Below are 10,856 nucleotides of genomic sequence, written 5' to 3' on the forward strand. Positions count from 1 at the left end.
GGGAGGAAGGAATCATGTGGGCTTCCTTCAGAAGCCCCAAAGAAGGCAGCTGAGAGGGTGACAATGGCCACTTTTCTGCACAGTGGAACAATGCCTCCCACACTCGAGCACTTGCTCTGTTCCCCAAGATGACGTTCATGGTTACGGTCACCTCCCTCGCTGATAGGCACCTCCCTCTCCTCATCTACAAAGGGAGGAGGTTGAACTACATGGTATCTGACCTCTGTTTACTCCATAAACACAGAATGGAGACCCCGTGGAGGGGGAGAAGCCGGAGAAGAGGGGAAGCATGCGGGACCTGTGGCGGCTGACCCGGGCAGGGCTGAGAGGAGAGGAGCAGCGCCCAGTGGCTCCAGACTGCCGGCTTCAAGGGCGGGAAGAGGGCAAGAGTGTGCATATGCATGTGTGTGTGCGTGTGTGAGCACACACGTACCTACGTGTGCATACATGTGCACCTGGCAGGGGTGAGGCTGGCTTTGGAAGCCTGAGTGCACGGTGTTGGCAATACTTCCACTATATGAATAGTGCCCCAGCCATGAGGCAGTCCTGGGGCCTGGGCACAAAGGTGAATGCTGCCTGGGGAGCGCTAGAAGGTGCTGGGATCTCTGCAGTGTTGCCATGGAACCCCAGGAGAAGAGCAGGCTGGGAAACGACTGCTGGGTGCAGCTCCATCTCGAAGGAGCCCGCATCACGCCTTTGGCAGAATATCAGGTGGGAGTCTTGGTACACAATGAGCCATTGTTCTTTGAGGCTTTACAAGAGATCTGTTTCCAAGGTTTTATGAATCATTTTGCTGCCGATCTTAAAAAATAATAATATACAAGCCTCAGAGGAGGAAGCCTTCAGCTTATTTTCTCAGAGAGAGGGACACGAACTTGGGGAGAATTCTTCCCCGCATCTTGCCTGCACAGCTACTTGATCTTCCCACAACTGTCAGAAAAGCCTCTTTGAAGTCTGTGATATTGCCTGTGGCACAGGCCACCTCAGTGTTGAGCCTCAGCCTGGGAAGGAAAACCTGGATTCTGAGGAAGGAGGGAGGGAACAGAAAAATACCCAGACTCGGGGACTGCCAGGGAAGATGGATGCCAAGCTGCTTAGCTCAAGCTAAGGCAAGACAGTTGCTCTGTGACCCAGGCAGGCCCCGCGTGGGCCGGTACCCTCAGGAAGTCCAGCTCGGCAGGACCAGCCCCTGCAGGAGAACTATTGAGGCCTCCCTGGGGTACCAGCTTTTGCCTTAAGGTAATAAAGTTCTCCCTAGGTTTGCCATGACCTCATTTCCAAGAACGCACATGCAACTCAGGGCCAAGCAGAGTTCCCGGCTTTATTCTTCCCTCATCTGCCTTCTGGCCCACTTGTCCTCCTGGTCTGTCTGCTGGCCTACTGGCTGAAGCTTCTCCTGGAAAGCCAACCACAGAAGAGCATAGGAGGAAAGCCTTGGACTCCAGCTATCAAAGGCTCACTGGCTGTGCCGCTTAAGGCATCCCCTGCTCCCAAGCAGAAGCTGGAGTGCTGGGGCCCTCTCGGGGCACCTACCCTGCCTGCTCTACAGCAGCTCTCAGCAACTTGCTGATCCAACTGCCAAGGGCTGGAATCCAGACAATGGGGGGTCGGGGACTTGTCTAGAGCTTGTGTGACTCTGCCGCCATCATCAGTGTGGATCCCCACCTCCAGCTTCCCCAGAAACAGCTGCATTCCTTCACCTGGCCCGATTCTTGACCTCGACATGCACCCGCTTTTGTTTCCCTTGCCGCCCTGGACTCAAGCCCCATCTCAGTTTCCGCCCTCTCCCCATAGCCCCGACTCTGAAACACCTTCCAGCCACAGCCCATGCCCTCCTTGCCTCCCAGGCCTCTGTCCTCGCCTCCTCCTATGGCCTGGCTCCTTCGTGCAGATGGTTCCAGCACTGGTTATTATTTAAGCAAGCTGCTTCTGGCTCACATGTTAATTAAAACCCGCTGTCCAAAATCTCTTGGTACAATTTGCAGTGTAATCTGTAGCCTCTAGTGCATCATTGTATCTCTATTAAAAGGGATTCTCTGTAATGATGCGGGGATTTAATTAGTTTCTTTGCCAATGTTGTAAAACATAGTGATAAACGAGCCAACAGGTCCGCGGATCATTATTCTCCTCAAGATGAGCTTATTAGCTGATTATGAATCATTAACAAAGTCTACACGGGATTTTCTTATCTAATTCAACACAATTTTTAACATTCAATGCTCAACATCCATTTCTCTCCACCAGCAACATTGGGTGGTGATTGCAATCTGTATGCATGGCTTCCTATTCTCCGCTGGGGTTTTCCCCCTCTTCGTATTTCATTTTAGATATATCGAGGGGGACAACTCAATATATGGTCCTCAATATTTAGATATATGTTATGGTGAGGAACTCGGGGTCCCATTTTATGGAGGGAAAACAGCCACCATGAATGGGGCCTGAATGTGTGTTTTTGTGTGCATACTTGTGTATGTGTGTCTATCTGTAATACAGGGACCAAATGGGGCTGTACGAGTTCCTATGTGCATGGGTGTGTGTGCTCTGTGTAGTCACATGTGTGTGTCCATGGCCTGGGGATAGCGCTTACTTGTTCAGTATGCATCATGTGCATTCGTGTGTGTGTGCGTGCACGCACATGCACGTGTGTGCACACAAGTACATGCACATAGAGGGAAGCTTAAGGAAAGACAAATTCTGGACAGGCTTTCAGACTGATGTTTTTCAACCACTCTGTGACATGTCAGTATCCCCCAAAAGTTTCAGATGGGCTCCCCCTAGCTTTCCAGCTTGGGGTCATTCCTTTTCGGTCAGCACATATACGGATCCCTGATAGGGCCGGGCATAGTGCTTGGCACTAGTAGCTCTGCAACATTCCTGTGAGGTAGGCCTGAATCCAATATAATTGGTGTCCTTGTAGGAAAAGGACATTTGGACGTTGACACACAGTGAGAGACCATGTGAGGACACAGGGAGAGGTGGCCATCTACAAGCTGAGAAGAGAAGCCTCAGAAGAAACCAACCCTGCCAACACTTTGATCTCGGACTTCTGGCCTCCTGAATTGTGAGAAAATTAGTTTCTGTTGTTTAAGCCATACAGTCTGTGGTACTTCGTATAGCAGCCCTAGCAAACCGGTACAGGGAACAAACTCTCACAGAGGATGATTCCTCATCCAGCTGTGAGTGCGGTATCCAAAGGAGGGCAATACACAGGCACGTACTTCAGGCCACAGTCCATACCCAAACAGGTCCAACCCAGCCAGGGAGGCAAAGTAGTGGACAGCTAGGTGATAACAAAAAATGCTCTAGATGAGGTATAGGGATTCCAAGTAATTCATCCGTTCAAAGAATGAACCCAGTAAGGAAGGGAGGGGTGCTGAAAAGAACTTAGGGCCCAAGGGCCCAGCCAAGCCAGTGAGGTATTAGGCATCACCAGCCCCAGCAGGGCTACAAAGTTCTGGACAAGGACGCAGAGGTAGAATCTTGGTCATGCCAGCAGAACCAGGGTGGCAGCAGATAGAAAAAGTCCTTGCAGAGCTTTCCACAAGCCCACAGGAGCAAAGTAGGTATTCCACAAAGATTCGTGGAATGACTGAGCATCAGATAACTCCCATTTCTGTATCAGTTAGCACTGCTCTGTAACAAAGTATCCTACAACTTAGCAGTCTAAAAGAACCGCTCTTTCATATTGCTCATAAGCTTATAGGTCCAGTTAAGCTTTCTGTTGATTTGAGTCTGCTTTCTACCAATCTGGGCCAGGCTTAACTAATCTCAGCTGGGCTTGCTCCTGTATCTACTGTGAACTGGAAGTGAGCTGCAGACTGGATGGTCTAGGATGGCCTCTCCTCCATGTGTCCCTCACATCCCTCCATGAGGGTAGCCCCAGTATCTTCTCAGGTCAACAGCAGGGGTCAAGACAAGATACAGGAGAAACCAAGACAAGAGAGAGCTAGCCTTGGATAAGGTTCCAAAAGAAAACTAGTCTGTTATCACAGGGAAGGCAGGGACACAAGAGAAGATGTGGAAATCTACAAGCACTTTTCCAGCTTCTGCCCTTATCACGTTTGCAAACACCACATTAGCTCTAGCAAGTCATGTGGCCAAGCCCAGAGTCAGGGTAGGAGGGGACTCCAAAGTTACAGGGCAAAGGGGTTGGATACAGAAAGATCATTACCAGGGGTCATTGGTGTCATTAACCCACTACTGTGAGTGAATCAACAAACACTTGAGGCAGAAGTCAATAGAGCAAAACTAAATCCAGACTCACTTGCTGGTGGGGTAAAGTCACTTATTCTTCCCTGTCCTTGATCAGGACTGGCTTAAATGCTGTAAGAGCTGAGCCTGACCCTCTGTAGCTCCACAATGAAGGGATAATAACTTTCACTGGATGGTCCCTGTGGCTACACCTGGCCCCACGCAGTATGATTGGAGTGCTGCTAAATGTTGCATGGGAATCTGAAAATGGTAGGGTCTTCAGAGTGCTCTCTGGGCACTCTTCTCACTCTGTACTCTCTGCCTGGACAATCACATTCCTTTCCACCCCACTCACCATCTCAATGTTTTTTCCTGCCCTGACACAACTGAGGACCATGTCTTGATCGCTGGCATAGCTCCTGCACTTAGAAGGGTAATGAATACAAACTGAACATATAATAAATTATTATTTAATAAATGAATGAAACCCAGATGAGACACATAGGATTAATTTATGTACCACAGGGGAATTTTCCAAGCTGCTCCCCAGGTTCCCAATGAACACTTCTAGAATTATTGATTAAAATTTAGATATCAAGCTGCTTTTCAAATTTCCCACTACTATATGGTAAAAGGTAGTATTCACTGTGACCTGCTTACATTCACGACGACCTTTAACTGTGGTATTTCACCTAAGAAAAAGGGGGAGGATGGCATCTTGGTCTTCAAATATTTCAAGGGATTTTTGAAGGCAGATTTGAACAGATGTCTTCAGAGGACACACTAGGACCAGAGGAAGATTTTGGCTCAATAGGACATCTTCCTCATGGACAAAAAGAGTATAATGGGGTAAGCTCCAGAATTGACAAAGAGACAAAGAGAAAATTCATGGGAAATAATGCTTAAGAATATTCCAAGAACACTACATCAAAAACTAATGATGTACTGTATGGTGACTAACATAATAAAATTAAAAAAAAAAAAGAATATTCCAAGAACATAGAATAAACATATGATTTGAGTAAATAGATTTGTAGAGACATGGAGAATGGATTGACAAGTTAATATTAGTCTAAAGGCACTTCATAGAAGGAGAATGAAGAAAATGATAGAAATGGAACATTTAGAAATATCGGAACTGAAAATTTTTCAGAATTAAAGAATATATAATAAATAGATCAGTGACGATTAATTCCACACACAGAGACATATTATAGAAAGTGTGTAAAATATCAAGGAAAAAATTAAATCTTTAAAACTACCAAAAGATAGATAATTTACAAAGAAATGATACCTGGAAAGAGAGCAAAATTCTCAGCAGCAATAATATACAGCAAAAAGACAGTAAAGTAGTAGTTGTAAAATGCTGAAGGAAAATAGCTGGCAATCTTGAATTTTATACCCAGATAAATGATCATTCAAAGTGAAAGGGGGAAAAAAGGACTTTTTCAGAGAAACAAAGACTATAAGTTTCCCAACTCATTAAAGAACTCTTAGAGACTTGAAGTTTCATCTCCAACACATAAAGCCATAATTCTCATCCTTTCAACAACAATAAAAGCTGGACAAATTGAAAATTGTGACTTTTCTTGGATCCATTAAGGAATTAAGGGCAAAGTGCAAACCACTACCTTGAAATCTGGAAAGACAGGTTAATACAAAGAATCACAGCCCAGATCAACTCACCTTGAGCAAAAGCTGCTAGAGCCATAGATGAGAGGTAAACTTAAACAGTAATTTTAATGAATTGCTGGAGATGGAATATAAGTTAGTGTAAGTGGGAAGCTCTTCTGAGCTGCAGTCACAGGGCACCTTGCACTTCTGTGGGTCTTACCTCCAGGAACCCCACCAAGTTGTCATGATGAAGAGTCAAAACAACAATCCTATGTCTTTGGCAAGGGGAAGGGAACAGTAATCATTTTGAAATAATGTCCAGAGCATTCTCCTTAACAGAGGCCTATCTGTCAATGGCAAAGTGCTTTATCTGATGTGGGGGAAGGGAATTTATCCAACTCAAGCCCTCTCTAGTCTTTCTGTCTCACCCAAAGGAATCCAGGGCCATAAGAATCATTTGTGAAGGTCACAGCTCAGGTATACAAGCTCACTAAAGACTAAGACTTATTCACAGGATTATAGATGTCCTCTCCTCCCCCACACCTTACCACCACAACAGGGCTCCAGTATGTTAATAGTTGATTACAGGTGAAACAGCTATAAGACCCAGACTCCATTTAAAAGAGTTTCTAGGGAAACTCAAAAATAAAAGATAATTTAAAAAACAAGGATACTAGAGGAAATTAAAGCTTTTGACACCTACAGCTACAAAAAACATTAAACACAGCTCAACTCCTAGCCATGTTTACATAAAACCTCACACTAAAGGCCTATTTACCTCAGTTCAGTTCATATTACCTAATACATCATGTTCTGCTTTCAACAAAAAATTACAAGGCATGGGATAAAAGCAAGAAAAAAAAATGTATGATTTGAATAGACAAAGCAATCATCAGAACCGGACTCACACATGGCAGAAATTTTGGAATTATCACACTGAGAATTTAAAATAACTATGATTAATACATTAAAGACCCAATGGAAAAAGTAGACACTATGCAAAAGCAGATGGGCAATGAAAGCAGAGACAGAAAATCTATGAAAGAATTTTAAAAATACTATAAATAAATTAATAAATTAATAAAGTGGTAACTTCATAATCACCAAAACTTGGAAGCAACCAAGGTGTTCTTCAGTAGATGACTGGATAAACTGGATCCTCCAGACAATGGAATATTATTCAGGACTAAAAATAAATAAATAAATAAGCTATCAAGTCAAAAACCAACACAGAGGAATCTTGAATCACTTTACTAAGTGAAAGAATTCAACTGAAAAGGCTGCATACTATATGATACTATATGATTCCAACTACATGACATTCTGGAAGAGGCAAAACTGTGGAGACAATAAAAAGATCAGTGATTGCTAGAGATTGAGGGGAGGTGGTGAATAAGGGGAACACAGAGGATTTTTAGGGCAGTGAAAAATAGTCTGTATGATATAATAATGATGGACACATGTCATTATACATTTATCTAAACCTACAGAATGCGCAACACCAAGAGTGAACCTTAATGTAAAGTCCAGACTTTGGGTGATTATGATGTGTCAATGTAATTTCATCAATTGTAACAAATGTACCACTCTGGTGGAAGATGTTGATAGTAGGAGAGGTTGTGAATGTGTGCCAGCAGGAGGTATATGAGAAATCTCTGTATTTTCCTCTTAATTTTGCTGTGAACATAAAATCTCTCTTAAAAAATAGTATTTTTAAAAAATATATTTATTTATTTTTAGAGAGAGAGCATGTGAGCAAGTGAGCAGGGGGGGGGGCAGAGGGAATCTCCAGGAGACTCCACCCAGAGCATGGAGCCCTAGAAGGGCGCGATCCCACAACCCATGGGATCATGACCTGAGCCAAAAACCAAGAGCCAGACACTCAACTGACTAAGCCACCTGGGCGCCCCTTAAAAACAGTCTTTAAACAATATTGTAACAGAAATAAAGAATGTCTTTCATAGTCTCATTGGTAGAAAGGACATGGCCAAGCTAAAAATCACTGAAATTGAAAATGTCAGTAGACGTTTCCCAAACCGAAATGCAAGGGGGAAAAAAAGAATGAGAAAATAGAACAAAATATCCAATAACTGTGGAACAATTTTAAAAGGTGTAACAAACGTATAATTAGAATACCAGAAGAGAAGGAGAAGAAAAAGGAAACAGAGCAGAAGAAATATTTGAAGGAGTAATGGCCAGGGAATTTTCAAAAAATGACGACAGACACCAAAACACAGATCCAGAAGCTTAGAGAACACCAAGAAAGATAAATACTAAAAAATCTATTCCTAAGCATATCATATTCAGACTGTAGAAAACCAAAGACAAAGAGAAAATCTTGAAAGCAACAGAGGGAAAAAAAAAACCACTTTACCTATAGAAGGACAAGGATAAGAACTACATTAGACTTCTCATCAGAGACCATGAAGGCTTGGGGCACCGGGTTGGCTCAATCAGTGAAGCATATAACTCTTGATCTTGGGGTTGTGAGTTTGAGCCCCACATTGGGTGTAGAGATTACTTTAAAAAAACAAAATCTTTAAAAAAAAAAAAACTAAAAAACAAGAAACCATGCGAGCTAAAAGAGAGTGGAGGGAAATATTTAAACTGTTGAAAGAGGGGTGAGCCCGGGTGGCTCAATCAATTGAGCATCTGACTCTTGATTTTGGCTCAGGTCATCATCTCAGGTTGTGATATCAAGCCCCACATTGGACTCTGCACTGAGCATGGAGCCTGCTTAGGATTCTCTCTCTCCCTCTCCCTGTGTCCCTCCCCACCCCCACTTGCACACTCTCTCTCAAAAAAAATAAATAAATAAAAAACTGTTGAAAGAAAAAAACATTGACCTAGAATTCAAAATCCAATGAAATTATCCTTCAAAGGTGAAGAAGAAATAGACTTTCTCAGACAAACAAAACCTCAGAGAATTCATCACCAATATACCTGCTCTGCAAGAGATGTTTAAAGAAGGTCTTCAGGGAGAAGAAAAATTACATAGGTCAGAAATTTGGATCTATACAGGAAAAGAAAGATCATCAGAGAAGGAATAAATGAAGGTAAAATAAAATACTTTGTTTTTCTTATTGTTAACTGAGCCAATAGATTATCGTTTGCTCCAAGTAATAATAGTAACAATGTATTAGGTGATTATAGTACATGGATAAGTGAAATAAATGACAGCAATGTAACAAAAGACAGGAGGAAGGAATTGGTAATACTCTATTATAAAGGTAACTGTACTATCACAGATCTGTACCTCTGAAACAAATAATGCAATATATGTTAAGAAAAAAAGAAGAAGAAGAAGATAGCAGGAGGGTAAGAATGAAAGGGGGGAAATCGGAGGGGGAGATGAACCATGAGAGACAATGGACTCTGAAAAACAAACTGAGGGTTCTAGAGGGGAGGGGGGTGGGGGGATGGGTTAGCCTGGTGATGGGTATTAAAGAGGGCACGTTCTGCGTGGAGCACTGGGTGTTATGCACAAACAATGAATCATGGAACACTACATCAAAAACTAATGATGTAATGTATGGTGATTAACATAACAATAAAATTTTTTTTAAATAATGGGGAAAAGTAGGTGAAGGGAATATGGGAACTCTGTACAATCTTTTTACCTTCCCTATAAGTAAAACATCCCAAAATAAAAAGGTTATTAAGAGAGAAAAAAAATAAAGGTAACTGTACTACCCATAAGGCAATATAGTGTTATTTGAGAGTACATGTAGGCAAGTTATAAATGTATATTGCAAACTCTAGGGAAAAGAGTAAGAAATCTTTTACAATAAATATAATTGAGTTTTGTTTTTTTTTTTTTCCTCTTAGCAATCGGCGGACCACCTGCACTCTTCTTTTCCTTTGCTGTCCTCCAGTTCCTGGATCAGCTGATGCCAGGGGTTTTGGAGACTTGAAAAGCCCCACCAGCCTCCAGGTGTTCAATGACTACCTGGCAGACAAGAGCTACATCAAGGGGTATATGCCGTCATAAGCAGACCATCAGTATTTGAAGCAGTCTCCGGCCCCACACCCACTGACTTGTATCATGCCCTATGTTGATATAAGCACATCAAGTCTTAAGAAAAGGAAAAGGCCAGCCTTCCAGGAGTGAAGAAAGTTTTGGGCAAGTATGGCCCTGCTCATGTGGAAGACACCACAGGAAATGGAGCTACAGATAGTAAAGATGATAATGACATTGATCTCTTTGGATCTGAGGGGGAAGAGGAAAGTGAAGAAGCCAAGAGGCTAAGAGAAGAATGCCTTGTGCAGTATGAGTTAAAGTCAGAAAACCTGCACTTGTTGCCAGATCTTCCACCTTACTGGATGTGAAACCTTGGGATGAGACAGATATGGCAAAACTAGAGGAGTGCATCAGGAGCATTCAAGCAGACAGCTTGGTCTGGGGCTCTTCTACACTAGTTCCAGTGGAGTACAGAATTAAAGAACTTTAAGTACAGCGTGTAGTGGAAGGCAATAAAGTTGGAATAGATATGCTGGAGGAGTGGATCACTGCTTTTGAGGACTATGTGCAGTCCATGGACATGGTTACTTTTCACAAGATCTAAAATCCATTGTAGATCAATGCCATTAAATAAAAGCTGAAAGACAAAAGAAAAAAAGAAGAAAGAAAAGAAAAAGAAAAAATATATGATAGATATGCTAAGAGACAAAATAAGATCATATAAAATGCTCAATTAAAACAGAAGGATGGGGGCACCTGGGTGGCTCAGTCAGTTAAGTGTCTGTCTTCAGCTCAGGTCATGATCCTGAAGTCCCAGGATCCAGCCCCATGTTGAGCCCATGTCGAGCCCTGCATCAGGCTCCCTCCTCAGCAGGGAGTCTGCGCCTCTCTCTCCCTCTGCCCCTACCCCCCTTGTGCTCTCTCCCTCTCATAAATAAATTAAATCTTAAAAAAAAAAAAAAACCAGAAAGACGTTAACAGTCCTTAACGTGTATTCACCTTATAATAGCACATCAAAATATGTGAGACAAGAACAAACAGAACTGCAAGGGCAATAGACAAATCCATTATTATAGCTGGAGGTTTCAAC

At 42.8% G+C, this 10,856-nt stretch overlaps 1 pseudogene; it reads left to right on the plus strand.

The window, feature by feature from the left end:
- Window positions 1–289: 289 nt before the first annotated feature.
- On the plus strand, window positions 290–10,370 carry LOC114217074 (elongation factor 1-beta pseudogene; annotated as a pseudogene).
- Window positions 10,371–10,856: the final 486 nt, after the last annotated feature.

The sequence above is a fragment of the Eumetopias jubatus genome, unplaced genomic scaffold (assembly GCF_037043125.1).
Source record: "Eumetopias jubatus isolate StellerSeaLion01/CBP00866 unplaced genomic scaffold, mEumJub1_p1.0 scaffold_4, whole genome shotgun sequence".
In the NCBI taxonomy this organism is placed as follows: Eukaryota; Metazoa; Chordata; class Mammalia; order Carnivora; family Otariidae; genus Eumetopias; species Eumetopias jubatus.